Source organism: Coturnix japonica, chromosome 4, assembly GCF_001577835.2.
Source record: "Coturnix japonica isolate 7356 chromosome 4, Coturnix japonica 2.1, whole genome shotgun sequence".
NCBI lineage: Eukaryota > Metazoa > Chordata > Aves > Galliformes > Phasianidae > Coturnix > Coturnix japonica.
Genome location: NC_029519.1, coordinates 63,401,889 through 63,416,090, shown reverse-complemented (window position 1 = coordinate 63,416,090; position 14,202 = coordinate 63,401,889). Strand labels below are relative to the sequence as shown.

Here is a 14,202-nt window from a genome sequence, read left to right as displayed (position 1 = left end):
CTTCGGGAACTCAGACAACCACATATTATCAGTTACTTGGATCCATCTCTGTACAAACCACAACACACTGGATTATCTACTGTAGAACAAACTCTGCTTCCAAATTTGTAGAACATTATTTCTTTTTGCTGCACATTTTGCAACATAGTACACAGCAGACTGACAAAGGAAAAATTTGCTTGCTGAGGAGACATTCTTGACCACAAAATGCCAGCAATGCTGGGAGCTGCAGGCCAAGGCCATTCTTTGTTTCAGCAGCCATCTCCAGCTGAAGCCCTTTTAAAGAAATCATACGAATCTGGCCTACTAATGCAGCTCGCTAAGTAGCAAGTTCACTGTCATGTATGGGTGTATCCGTGAAGGGGATTATGTTTATTTTGGCATAACTGCTCTCAGATGATGCTGCAAGTAACATACAACTAAATAAATCTACAAACAGGTGTGTGTATATATCACAAGCTAGAGGATAAATAGTAAATCATTTCTTATGTTGCAATGTTTTAGCCTCAAAACGCATACAGAAAAAATAGAACCCAAGAACCACCTCATCCAAAATAGGACACTATTTAAAAGTAATTACAATAAATGAAAAAGAATGCATTCTCCTTCATAACTTGTACTGTAGAATAAGGCATAACAAATCCAAAAAGTTTGTACAACAGTGTATATGAGGATGTAGCAATATATGCACATTTGTATGTGCATGTGATCAACATTTGTATCACAAGGAATAAATAAGTAAACAGTAGAAACACTAGTATCTAAGTTTAGTTTACATGGCTGCATCCATACTTTCACTTTCAGAAGTAGCATCGAATAGATTGTCCCATTGTATTTGGCAGAAAGAAGTATCCAAAAAGAACAACCAACAAACAAACAAACAATAAAAAACAAACAAAATGGAGGATGGGGAGGAGGATTTGGTCATGCCTAAATAAAATTGATTCTTAATACACTCTCGTATCCTCCAATGCAAAGTAACCTAGTTAAAAGCCATTTGATGAGTTTATACAACTGGGAGACTGTTAGAGTGGGAATACAAAATAAAGCTGCTTGGAAGACATTCAACTTATCAGTTTTACAAAAATAAGTACACAGTGTGCTGACAGCTATGTAGAAAAATAAACAATACAAGGGAATCCTAGGCTTCTCTTCTAAGCAAATATATCTCTGGCACGTGATTAATTGCAATTTGTTTTGCACATCCTAAGTCTTAGAAGGGATCATCTTACTTTCTTGCAGAGATGATGTTTCTCACACACTTTTCAGTATGATTTTAAGATCCTTCTTCTCTCCCACTCTTGTGGAAGGAGCTGCAACAATGATGCAGAAGAACTCAGAGGGGCACAGCTGCTATACTTGTTCTGCAGAAATCAGTAGCTGTTTAGCCCCGACGTAAACAGAACGATAATGGCACAGAAAAGCAATACATCACTTTCAAGACTTTTCCTCACATGGAGGTATGATACATTCCTGCATCTAATAGTCTCCAAACCACCACCAACTAATACAGCCATCACTCCATGATTTCCAAATTGGAAAAATTTTCAGTATGACACTGACTGGAAAATATGCCAGGATAAATGAATCTAAGCTGAAGTAAGCAAGCGAACCAGCTTTTAATCGAGTGAACAAAAAGAAATAGCTGAATATAAAACACTCTTTCTCATTAGTCCATACGCAAAAGAAACTTCCTTTTCTTTTAAGAATAGTACTGATATTAGTCTTAAGAAATCTTTAGGAGTGCATGGCAAGCCAATCTCACTTTCAGTGATGAGTTCAACAAATGTAAGCAAGTTCAGGCTTGCCCCCAACTTCTGCTCAACCACGTACTAGATAAGTTCCAAACAGAGGGGGAGAGAATTAAACAACTACCCTAAGACTTACCAAGGACAGACAAATCTGCCAGTGAATTTCATCTTCCCATTGTACATAACTACATACAAAAGGATGAGATCACTGGGCTTAGAAAGTCGTGGATCATTACAGATCTTTCCAAAAACCAACACAATGCAATCAGCAAGCTGTTTGCATGCTCAGAAAAACTCTCATGAGCAACCATTTTAAAGGCATTACTTAACCTCTGGGTCAACACATGACAACAAAACCTATGGCAGTCATGAAACTAGAAGTGCTTTTTTCCCCAAAAGCAAGGAAGATACTAAACATAACACAGTGCCTGATTAGGAAATACTTTAAGAACATCCTCTGTCAAATTGTTTCCTTATTCTTGCTTTTAGTTGCTTTTGTCTTTGTTTTTAATTGCAGAATACCTCTCTTTCAGAGGAAAGTTCAGCAACTTTGCTAGTTCGCAGTCAAACCTCGCTCAGCAAGAAATTCCAGTGGGACAGCTCGCACACAGCGTAAAGAAGCGTCTCCGGAGCGATAAACTGAATAAGCAGCTGAAGGTGGAACCGGCCGGAGCACAGGGGCGAGTTGCTGCGGCAACACCCGGCACTGTTCCTCGCTCTGCGCCTTCCCTGTATCACTGAGGGCATCTTAGCGCCCCTCCGACTTTCTGCAAAGTGAGTTTCATTCACTGTTCGGTAGAATTCCCAGGAATACATGGGCAGCTACCGAGAAGCTTCCGTCTAACTTCCCGAAAACTACTCACAGAGTAAATAAAGCACAGCTCCTCGGTATTACATTTACATACAGACCGTTAACATAACAGAGCTAAAAAGCAAGAAGGAGGAAAAGTGCTTCCTATCTGCCTCCCAGCTCCCTCCTGCCAGAGCCCAGCTTTCCGAGCCGTTTTCCGTCCCCCAGCACCGCGCCTCGCCCCGAGCTGCCCACTTACAAGCCACCCGCTGCGGCTTGGAGGGGGCGGCGAGGCCGGGGCAGCGGCTGCCCCACGGTGCCCAGCCCAGGAGCGGTCCGCGCAGGCCGGGGCGCAAAGCAAGCAGGCCGCCCTCGCGCAGGGCACCGCGCAACCCTGGTCCCGAGAGCTCCGCGCCCGCGGAGGCTGTTTTACCTCTGATAGCCAAGAACAGAAGGGCAAAAGAAATCTGCACTTCAGGCCGCTTCGTCTTTTCTCTCCCTGCTCTCTCCTTCCTTCCTGCTGCCTCCACACCGCACCCCACCCCCGCGCTGCTCCAGGGCAAGCCGCGCCCGCGGCGCGGAGCTCGCTGCCGCCCGCCCTGCCCTCCCTCCAGAGGCGGCCGCACCTGGGTGCGGGTGGGGAGCGCCCCTCCGCGCGTGGGCCGCGGGGCGGGCCGCCCGTTTCTGGGGCCCAGCCGACGAGTGCAGGGCTCCATGCTGACCCCGAGTGCGATGCAGCCCCGTTCCCTTAGAGCCGGTGGCATCGCCATTGAGTGATCGCTTGTTTAGAAAATAAAATAAAATTGCTAAGTTTAAAGTAGAATGTCTAATCTCCCCACTTCTAGCAGCTCGCCTACATTTGCGAATTACTGCCACGATGTTTATTACAAGAAGTGAGACGGGGAAGTGCTTTCATGGATTCAGTGGGCACAGTATCTTCCTCCTCATGTATCACCTTTGACTGTAACTAAACCCCAGGGCGCACCACCGGGCTTCCAGCAGCTGAAGTCCGACGCCTGCACTCTGTTGAGGCAGAAAGGGAGAGAGGAGCTGCTGAGGAGAGACCGATAATTAAAGCCGTCATTCAGGAGGAAGTAAACCTGGGTTCTTTTGGCTTCTTCAAAGACTGCTCACTGCATGCTAAACAGAGAGGTAGTAAACAGCCTTACTTATAACGACACTTAAGAAGTCTTGGTGCCTGTGGAGCACCAAGCAGTAAAATGAGTTTTGGGGATCACACGTGGAAAGTAAACAACTTCTTCACTCTCCAACACAAATATGAAGGTCGGCATTACAGAACCAATTCCATCCATGCTCAAGCGCTTCTGAGATCCTGCTGCACTTCCTAGTTATTAAATGCCTCAAAACCAACAAATGTACTCAATTTTTCCTCCTAAGCTTGCATTGTGCAAGCAATTTTTATGACAAGGAAGTCCAACACTGGTGCAAACTTTTCATTTGAGATTTGTTTGTTTGTTTTTTAGATAATATGAAGAAGTTCATCATTTTCTTGACTAAGTTTTCATTAGTGTTGTGGCTGAGTCTGGCTCAGTGTCACTCCCAATTGTTTGCACAAGGCCCACAGTGTTTTCAAACATTACCTCACAGATATGATTCAGGTAAGTAGACTAAAGCTGTTTTTGGACATGGCCTTTCTGGATTCTAATCCAATTGCTCACAGACTCATCCGAACACAGATTTGCATAAGATTTCCAGCTAAGCCTATTCAGAACAGTAAGAATGTCAATAAATGCCAACTTAGAAAAGGAAATCTAACCACAGAAATGTAAAATACTTGAAATATTCAGGTCTTGTCAACAAGAAACCTACTTCTTTTGTCTGGCTTGCCATGCCATGCTCGTACCCAATTCATTAGCAGGTCACATTGGGCTGAATTTCTCTTTCCTGACAGTCTTTGGCTATTGAAGTTGATTGATACTCTTGAGCACAACTCTATCAAGAAATTCCAAGTCCTTCTATACATCTCACCTTTTCTTCTCTGCCAGGGAACCAGTATAATTTATCCATGGAAGTGGATCTGCTGCAGAGACTGATCAGCGCCCCTTGATGTTTAAAACAGCTGTCAGGCACTCACATGGAATCCACTAAAAGAGACTATATTCAGAAACTATATTAATTTCTTTACTTTGGCAGTGCCTTCCCTCAGAGCACAACATGGTACCACCCTGACACAGTGTCTCCACAGAACTAGCTACTTGTCTAGAATACAATATGTAACAACAAAGTAGGAGATCTGGTGGGGTTTAAACACAAGACCTCCTCAGATGTGTTTACATAGAATCATAGAACTTGTAGAATCACAAGGTTGGAAGGGACCTACCAGATCACCTAGTTCAGCTGTCCTCCCATCACCATTACTACCACAAGCCACTAAACCATATCTCATAGCTCCTCATCCAGATGCCTCTGGAACACTGCCAAGGACAGAGACTCCACCACCTCCTTGGGCAGCCATTCTAATGCCTGACAACTCTCTGAAAGAAAAAGTTCCTTCTTATGTCTAGTCTAAACTTCAATCTGATCACAAAACTTGTGGCCATTTCCTCAGGTCCTGTTTGTTGCCTGCAGAAGAGGCCAAGCCCCTCCTCATCACAACCTCCTGTCATGGTTTGTATTTTGCTATCAGTATCAGTATTCCACATCCATAACATCATGTAATATGGATACTGAATGTGCAGGTCCACAGAAGAAGACTACATATCCCAGAGAACAACAGGGTTAATGAGAAGTCACGGGACCAGGAGCTGTATAATCTCGTTCCCAGGCTGGAGTGCCCTCCTCTTCTCTCGTACTTCTCGGAGAGTGGGAAGCGTTCCACCGTGTCGCCTAGAGTTCACAGTAGGCCTCTCGGTTTTCGGGGACCTCTCTCTCTGTTTCGTTCAATTTGTTAGCCTCAATTATATATATATTGTGTTATCTTGTATTCGGTATCATATTTTAGTAAATAAGTTTTCCTCCTTAGATGTCGCTGTATTTATTCCACTCCTTTTCCCCTCCTTTCCGGGGCCCCGGAGGGGCCACGGGGTGGCTCCCCTGTCACGGGCATAGGTAAATCTAAGTAACCCGTGACAGATTTTTGGTGGAGAATGCGGGCATAGAGCTTTTAGCTTTAGAACAACTCTCTCTTTACTCCTTAAAGAGCTTCGTCAGGGGAGGTTATCTTTTCGTAGCTGCTCACTGAGAACGTGACCTTGAAATACCAGACAAATTGTCAACATTAAGGGCTGCTGTACATTCTCAGCCACTGCTATTCTAACTTTTGTGTTAGAAAACAAAGGGATTTCTTTCTCCCTTAGAGCAAAGCTAGCTAGCTCTGACTTTACAGAGCCTGCCAGCTAGATCCACTCTTCATCCCAGTTGCTCTGTTTAAGGGATGAAAGCAATTATGATCTTCTTTAAAGTATTGGTAACTAAATAACACCATAATTTTGGTGTTGTGGAATTGTCAGGTAATATAGCCTAATAAGCGTGGATACTGAAGGAGACACCTGCCCTGGTAACTTTGATGAGATGTGTTATGAGTCAGAATTTTGGACCTACCCATCCCAGATGGAATTAGGAACTGTACAAACACTCTGCATCCCAGCATGGCAATTGCGAAATCTTACAAGTACTCTGCACCCAGATGAACAGGCATCTATACAGACCCAACCATGTTTATTCATGTACAGGATAAAAAAAACCCTATTTATTAGGTTGTACTCTTCAGATTTCCACACGCCTTTCAATAACTGTAGAGATAGGGTCAATACTTGCATCCATGTTATCACTATTATGAAAAGCATATATGTATCCTATCATCGTTCTATGCGGAAGTCTCCTCACAGAACCAAGAATAGATGCACTGGCAGGGAATATGGAAAGGTTAGGAAAAGTTCCTAGAAGCATGGGGACCCGCAGTTGTCATGCGGATTTCACAACTTGAACACTAAAGGACCCTTCAAGAATAAAGTGAGTTATTGTGGGTCAGAGATTAAAATGGTAAACCCTCTATGTGGGGTTGGCTTATCATACCGTGCCTTTGTATCATACCTATTTGTCTGGAGAGAGAGAGTTTCCAGGACTGAGATTCAAGCCCAAGTTAATTCTGATCAGTCCACAGAGCGATCAAGTAGCCAATATCAGTTGCCCCTGTGGAAGGCAAGAAATGGAAAACGGTGTGTCCAAGCCTCTAGAACGAAAAGAAGGAAAGCACAGAGGGGGGGCTGCAGAAGACCCCAGGTGCCGGCATGGAGCCGTAGCCGGAAATAAAAGCGAAAGGAAAAACCAAGAGGCATTTGAAGAAGAGAACTATGATGAGGAGGAAATCACTATTGTCGACCTCTTGGAAGCTGATGAAATCCAAGGGCTCAGAAAGGAGTTCCACACGGCGTCAAGCATCGAGGGGTATCCTTCTTGGTTGCTTCGCCTGCCTGGGAGGGAAACGGGGCCACAGCTTGTCTCTTAATGGTAACGAAGCTCGCCAACTAGGAAACATTCGCCCAAGATGCAGGTTCATCGACAGAGGGAATAGCCAGATGTTCGGATGGAGCTGCCACCTCCGGCTGCAGGCTGATTAGAAGCCGGAGAGAAAAGGTAACCCTTAAGGATGCTTTCTGGAAGCCCTAAAATTGTAGTTGGAATACTGTCAAAAAGGTATCAGCGCTGAGGGAATTGGCCAGCGAAAATGTTGTACAGCCCTGATCCAGCAACGAACTTGACCCTGAGAGAGTGAGGGCCGATCCTAGACATGATGCAGAAAATCACAAGCTACAGCACAAGATAGAGAATGGCACAGTCATTGGTAAACAGGTTCATCAAAGGCGTTCGTGCGACAAGATGGCCCCGAGTTGTTGAGCGATATAAGCTCAAAAACCAGCCGAAACAGCAGCTCCCTCAACTGCATGCCGCAGTTCTAGTTCTGCCATCTCAAACGGCTAGAAAAACCGAGTGAGATCAGAAATGTGCAAAGAATGTTTCCATCAACAATCGTAATGAGATCCATAAATAGTATCAGAAGCAACACATGATGAAGGTCAATCCTCGTACGGGCCACCAGTCTAATAGAAAGGATTCTGATCAAAAGTATCCATCCTACTCCTCACCTGCCACATCAAAAGGTCTCAGGCTGTTAAACGCACACGCTTCCCAAGCTCGAGCAAAAGAACAAACAGTACGATTGCACCGCGTGTTTCCTGTGGTGCGCTACCTACCTTGGACCACAGTGGAGAAGTACATGAGGCAAGTGGCATGATCAGCCACTTCTGCCACTACGAGCCACGGGTGAAAGAACTACTAGACATACCAGACCCCAGTGGAGTTGCTCCAGTCAATTCCAACCAGGTAACCTAATTAGGATGGTGTCCTCTGACCCTCATCAGTGCGGGGGAAGGGATAATAGTAGTTTGATTGCGGATTCGTGGATTATCGATGGCCTGCACATCAAACCACAGGAATAATAATAGCGCTGGTGGGATACCGGTGCAACAGTGCACCCTTAATGCCCTCCAGTTCATGAAGGGACAGAATTCAATCCATATTTCTGGGAGTGACTGGGGGCTTCTCAAGAATTGACTGTGCTGGAGGCTCGAAAATAAGCCTCACTGGCAAAACTTGGCAAAAAACCATCCTATTGATGACTGCCCAGTGGGTCCGATGTAATACTGGGTATGTGGAATTACCTCATGAATAGGCGGAGCAATCTTCAAGGGACCTAAGGGGTATGATGGGCCTTTGGATAGCTGCCTGAATAGTGACAACATATAAGCCCCAGTGTCCTGTTTTGCTGGCCTGTCAGAGGACCCGCGTCTGTTTGGGGATGCTACGAGTAAGAGCAGACAGTACCAGATTGCTACAGAAGCAGTCGCACAGACGGCAAGTACGCCACCAAACAGGGATCCTTGCTCCCCATTCAATGATTGATTCGCCAGTTGGGAAATCAGGGTAGTATCAGTAAAACTCACTCACCTTTTAACAGCCCATAGGCCATAGGCGTAAAGCAGTGGAGAATGGAGGCGACAGTAAGACTACCGTGGCCTGAATGTAAGGTCACACCCCCAATTGAGCGCTGCGTCCGCGACACTGTTGGAACTCCAAGTACGGAAGCGGAGTCAAAAGCAAGCCAAATGGTAAATGCCACCATTGAACCATTTGCCAATCGCCATTCTTCTCATTCCTTGGCTGCAGGAATGTTACGCCACACAAGTTGCCTTCACCTTGAGGGGCATTCAGTATACGTTGAAACCGTGTTGTGCCCCAGGGGTGGAAACAATAGGCCCAACCATTTGCCAGGGTTGGTCCAAACTGTACTGGAACAAGGTGGTGCTCCTGAACACCATGCAAAGTACATTGATGGACATTTGTTGTGTGGGGTGATACAGCAGAAGAGGTTTACACACAAGGAGAGCCGATCATCCAAATTCTCTAACAAGCCGGCTGTTGTTATTAAGCGAAAGCAAAGTAAAAAGGACCTGCCCAGGAAATTCAGTTCTTAGGTTATAAGTGGCAGGATGGACGTCGTCACATCCCACAGATGTTGATCGAAAATCACTGCCCATGTCTCCCTCACCAACTAGCAAAAAGACGACACAATCTTTTGCCTGGTGACAGTAGGGCTTTGGAGGATCCACATCCAAACACAGCCTCATTCGTAAGCCCCCTTTATTCAGGTGACGCGGAGAAGAACGATTTTGCATTCGGCGGCAACCAGGCTGCAAGCGAGCAGGCTTCCTGAACAGATTAAACAGAAAACTCAGCCCGAGCTCGTAGCTCTGGGGCCAGATATACGGACTGACGAACGCGAGATAAAGAACACTCCTCTATACTGCTGCTGCGAGAGAAAGGCCCCACTTGGAGTTTGTGGCAAGAGGCCTACAGGAGAGACCCGAACAGAGCCCGGCCGGACCCCTGGATTCTGGAGTCGATCATATAGGGGTCTGAAGAGTGCTACACTCCAACTGAGAAGGAGATCTTAGCCGCGTATGAGGGGGTTCGGGCTGCTCCGAAGTAGTCGGGACTGAAACACAGCTCCTTTTGGCACCTCGACTGCCAGTGCTGAACTGGATGTTCAAAGGACAGGTTCCCTCCACTCATCATGCTACCGATGTCACCTTGGAGCAAGTGGATTAACGCTGATTACACAGCGAGCGCGCGAATGCGGAAACCTCAATCGTGCCAGGAATCCTAGAGGTAATCATGGACTGCCTGAAGATAAAAGTTTGGAACATCACCAGCAGAGGGTATCACGTGCTAAAGAGGCCCCACCATACAACGAATTACCAGAAAATGAAAAAAAAATATTGCCCTATTCACAGACGGATCATGTCGCATTGTAGGAAGCATCGCAAAATGGAAGTGCTGTGTTGGAGCCCCACACGACAGGTTGCAGAGGCACCGAAGTAAGGGAGAATCAAGTCGTATTGCAGAGGTAAAGCTGTCTCCAGCTGGCCTTAGATGTTGCTGAACGGGAGAGGTGGCAATGCTGTATTCTTTATACTACTCAGGGATGGTGTGCAAATGCCTTATAGGGGTGGTTACAGAGGTGGGAAAAAACAACTTGGCAACGGAAGGGTAAATCGTTTGGGCCGCTGAATTATGAAGGAACATTGCTGCCCGAATAAAGAATATGGTTGTAAAGGTGCGTCATGTGATGCACATGTGCCCAAAGTCGGGCTACTGAAAGAACAAACAAACAACCATCAGTGTAGATAAAGCTGCCAAAATTGAGGGGCTCAAATTGACTTGGACTGCAGAATAAGGGTGGTGAATATTTCCTAGCTCGATGGCTCAATGAGACCTCAGGTCATCAAGGAAGAGACGCGACATATAAGTGGGCCAGAGACCGAAGGGGTGGACTTAACCATGGACGCTATGCGCAGATATTCCATGATGTGAAACATGTGCCATAATAAACAAGCCAAAAGGATGAAACCTCTCTGGGAGGAAGGGCGGTGGCAAAAGTATAAATATGGGGAGGCGTGGCAGGTTGATTATATCACCTTGCCACGATCTCGCCAGTGGTAAGTGTTATGTGCTTACCATGGTGGAGGCAACCGCTGGGCAGCTTGAAACATATGCAGTACCCCATCATGCAGTACTGCCCTCTAAACACCATATTAGGTCTCAAGAAAAAAGTCCTGTGGCTGCGTGGCACCCCAGAAAGAACTGAGTCAGATAATGGGACACATTTTAAAAAATTCCTTATAAATAACTTTGGGCCAAAGATCATGGCATTGAGTGGATTTATCATATTCCCTACCATGCACCAGCTTCTGGTAAAATTGAACGATATAATGGGTTGTTGAAAACTATGTTGAAAGCAATGGTGGCGGAACATTTAAGCACTGGGAGGAAGAATCTGGCAGAAGCCACTTGGTTGGTGAATACTAGAGGATCTGTCAATCGTGACGTCCTAGTCAATCTAGCCCCCTACACACGTAGAAAGAGATAAGGTCCCTGTGTACATGGTAAAGAACATGTTGGGAAAAAGCTGTTTGGGTCTTCCAGCTTCTGGAAAGGCAAAACCTATCCGTGGAACTGTCTTTGCCCAGGACCTGGGTGCACTTGGTGGTAATTGCAGAAGGATGGGATGTTCAATGATGTACCACAAGGAATTTGATGGGGGAGTGCAGTCAATTAATTTATGTATTTATATGTATATATGTTTGCATGTGTAGTGTATTTTAGTTATTAAGTTGTACATTTAGTTATGTTACATGTAATTCTACTGTTTAGCTATCATAATTTTACATCACGTGTATATATATGTATATATATATTTACCATGATGTAATAATGTAGAATAAGGGGTGGGAATGTCATGGTTTTGTAATTTGCTATCAGTAATCAGTATTCCAATCATAACATCATGTAAAGTATGGATACTTGAATGTGCAGTCCACAGAAAGAAGACTACATATTCCCAGAGAACAACAGGGTTAATGATAAGTCACGGGACCAGGACGCTGTATAATCTCGTTCCCAGGCTGGAGTGCCCTCCTTCTTCTCTCGAACTTCTCGGAGAGTGGGAAGCGTTCCAGCCGTGTGTCGCTAATTCAAAAGTAGCCCTCGTATTGTTCCGGACTCTCTCTCGCTGTTTCGGTTCAATTTGTTAGCTCATTATATATAATTTGTGTTATCTTGTATTTCCGGTATCATATTTAGTAAAATAAAGTTTTTCCTCCTTAGGATTGGTCGCGCGTTTTATCCCCTCCCTTTTTTCCCCCCTTTCCGGGCCCCGGAGGGGGCCACGGGGTTGGCTTCCCCTGTCACGGGCATGAGGTAAAATTAAGTAATCCCAGTGACAGCCCCTCCCTTAAGGGAAGTGTAGAATGCTAATGAGGTCTGCCCTGAGCCTCCTCTTTTCCTGACTAAACAATCCCAGCTCCCTCATGTTTCTATTTCCATTAATTAAATATTCAGAAAAAGAAAGAGAAAGAAAAAAAAAGAAAAAAAAAAAAAAAAAAAAGAAGAGAGGAAAAGAAGAGAAAAAAAAAGAAGAAAAAAAAGAAGAAAAAAGAAAAAATAAAAAGTGTCCAGGAAAAAAAAAAATACACAAATTCAATTAAAGGCATGCCATGATTTTCAGAGTTCAGGATTTTTTGTCTCTTTCTGGAAGTACCTAAATGACATCACTAGCATCAGACAAACCAATATGCTGTCTTACTCTTTGTTAGAAATATAGCAGCACAATATATCAGATTCTAGGAAAGCTCTAAAGATTCTGGTTTATCTATGGCATATGGTTCTCTCTACTAGAGCATGAAATGGCAGCTTTCTACAATCACAATAAAGCAAAACGTCATAAAAAAAACCAAACACAAACAAACAAACAAAAAGCACAACAAAATCTAATAATAATAATAATAATATATATATACCCTTACACAAATCCAAAAGGAAACTACATTCTTTTTATTCTGATGTAATTCAGATATAACCTAAAGCACAGTTCTATTCTAAGGCTTGCTGATATTCTTGAGTTTTTTAAATCTGTTGGCAGGCTTGAAAACTGCAGAGATTTTATTATCTGATAATTTCTTCTTCCCTTGAATTTCTGTGTTGCTATCGCAACACATTGTTAGGTTGATAATGTTTTTTAAGCAGGTGAAGATAAAATTTCAGTTTAGAAATTAATTACAAGTAATAGTTGCAAGATTTCTGCTCTATCCTCTAAAATATATTAGTGCCTTTTAATTTATCCTAAAGTAGGTAGGGGCCACATGAGAAGGTGGTTCATAATGAAAGCTGTAAGTTTGCCTTCCCACTCAGAATTATGGTTACACAAACATTTAAAATCTTGTATTTTCAGATTATCACTTTATAAACTAGTAAATGTTATTCCTCACAGGTATGACACAATGGCCATTGTGACTTTTGCCATTTTTTTTTGCTTTAAAGGCTTTGTATTTGACCTTAATGCAGTCTCTGTTTTGTTAAAACTACTGATGTGGTTGTCCCTGTTAATGTAATCTTTTTCTTCTGTCATTGAAAGACTAATTTTGAAACTAATGACATAAAGCTGGTGCGGAAGGCCAATGTACTGCTTACTGATTACATTTACAGCTCCTGATTTTTTAGAATGTCCCTCACCAATGTAGAAAACAGTCACATTACAGTGTATTTTCTGGCTTATGTATTGTATATTATACTTGATTCTATGTGTAAAATCTTCCAAAGGCAAGAAGTTATTCAGATTAACTGAAATGCTCCTTCTGAGAATAAAAATACATAAAACTCAGCAATTACATTCACTCTAAAAGCACCTTTTCCACAGTGGTGATGGATGAGTCACAAACATTGAATTATACTTTCATCTCAATAGGATTCTAATGGAATTGTAATTCAAAAGACAGCCCTGCATCAGTGTGAGATTTCTGCAAGTTAAGGAAGGTCCATCAGCTGTCTTTGGCCAAAGCACACTGTATATTACCTATACCCTAGCTCTTGAGCTGACCCCCAAACTTGCAGATGCAGCCCCAAGGGCTGCTGATCCTCCACTCTCACAGACACTGATGTGTGTTTCAGTTTGCTGGCAACCTGAGAATTCTGCCTGCAGTACTGCTTTATTTGAATTCATTGCTTATGGCAAAGTAAAATCATCTCTTATATATAAAAATTCACCTGAGTTCACAAGTCTGAAGATGAAAACAACAGATTTATTCTAGCAAGGCAAGGAGATTAAGCTCTTGCTTCAAATGAAAGGCATATAAACAAAAACAACAACAAAAAAATCAAACTTATAAAATATCTGACATCAGTCTCTCATTCTAGTTGTCACTTAGGGTTTCTCCAAGTTGTCTCTCAGTAGCAAAGCTACTCTTTCCAACACTCTTTTCAGAGTGCCTGTGTTCATTGTGGGATCTTATCCCGGCACTTCTCTCTTTCATTTATATTTAACGGTTTTCTAGTGGCTTTTGAATACTAACGCAGCTTCAAAGCATGTGGTAGGCTTTTTTTCCCCCTTTCTTTGCTATTGCTCTCATTTAGGGGACCTCCTTGCCTTGACACAGCTTCCTGTCATCTTTGAGAAATCTAATGGAGCATTCTTAAGCTTATTTGAAAAGTAATCCCTCTGAGGAACTTTCCATCACATCAAAGTGCTAACTTTTTTCTCAAATTCACCTTTTGCGCTGTTCACTGAATTGTAATGAATCACAGATC

At 43.6% G+C, this 14,202-nt stretch overlaps 1 protein-coding gene across 5 annotated transcripts in view; it reads right to left on the bottom strand.

The window, feature by feature from the left end:
- The window catches only part of ARAP2 (ArfGAP with RhoGAP domain, ankyrin repeat and PH domain 2), a 115,387-nt gene extending 112,257 nt beyond the window's left edge, over positions 1-3,130 (bottom strand). For 2 of the 5 annotated variants that reach the window (XM_015862520.2, XM_015862517.2), the window contains exon 1: positions 2,975-3,124. The gene's annotated coding sequence lies outside the window, so the exon portion shown is untranslated. Of the gene's footprint in view, positions 1-2,974 lie in introns of all 5 variants that reach the window. The other 3 variants (XM_032444250.1, XM_015862521.2, XM_015862518.2) reach the window with 3 other exon arrangements.
- Between the last annotated feature and the right edge of the window lie 11,072 nt (positions 3,131-14,202).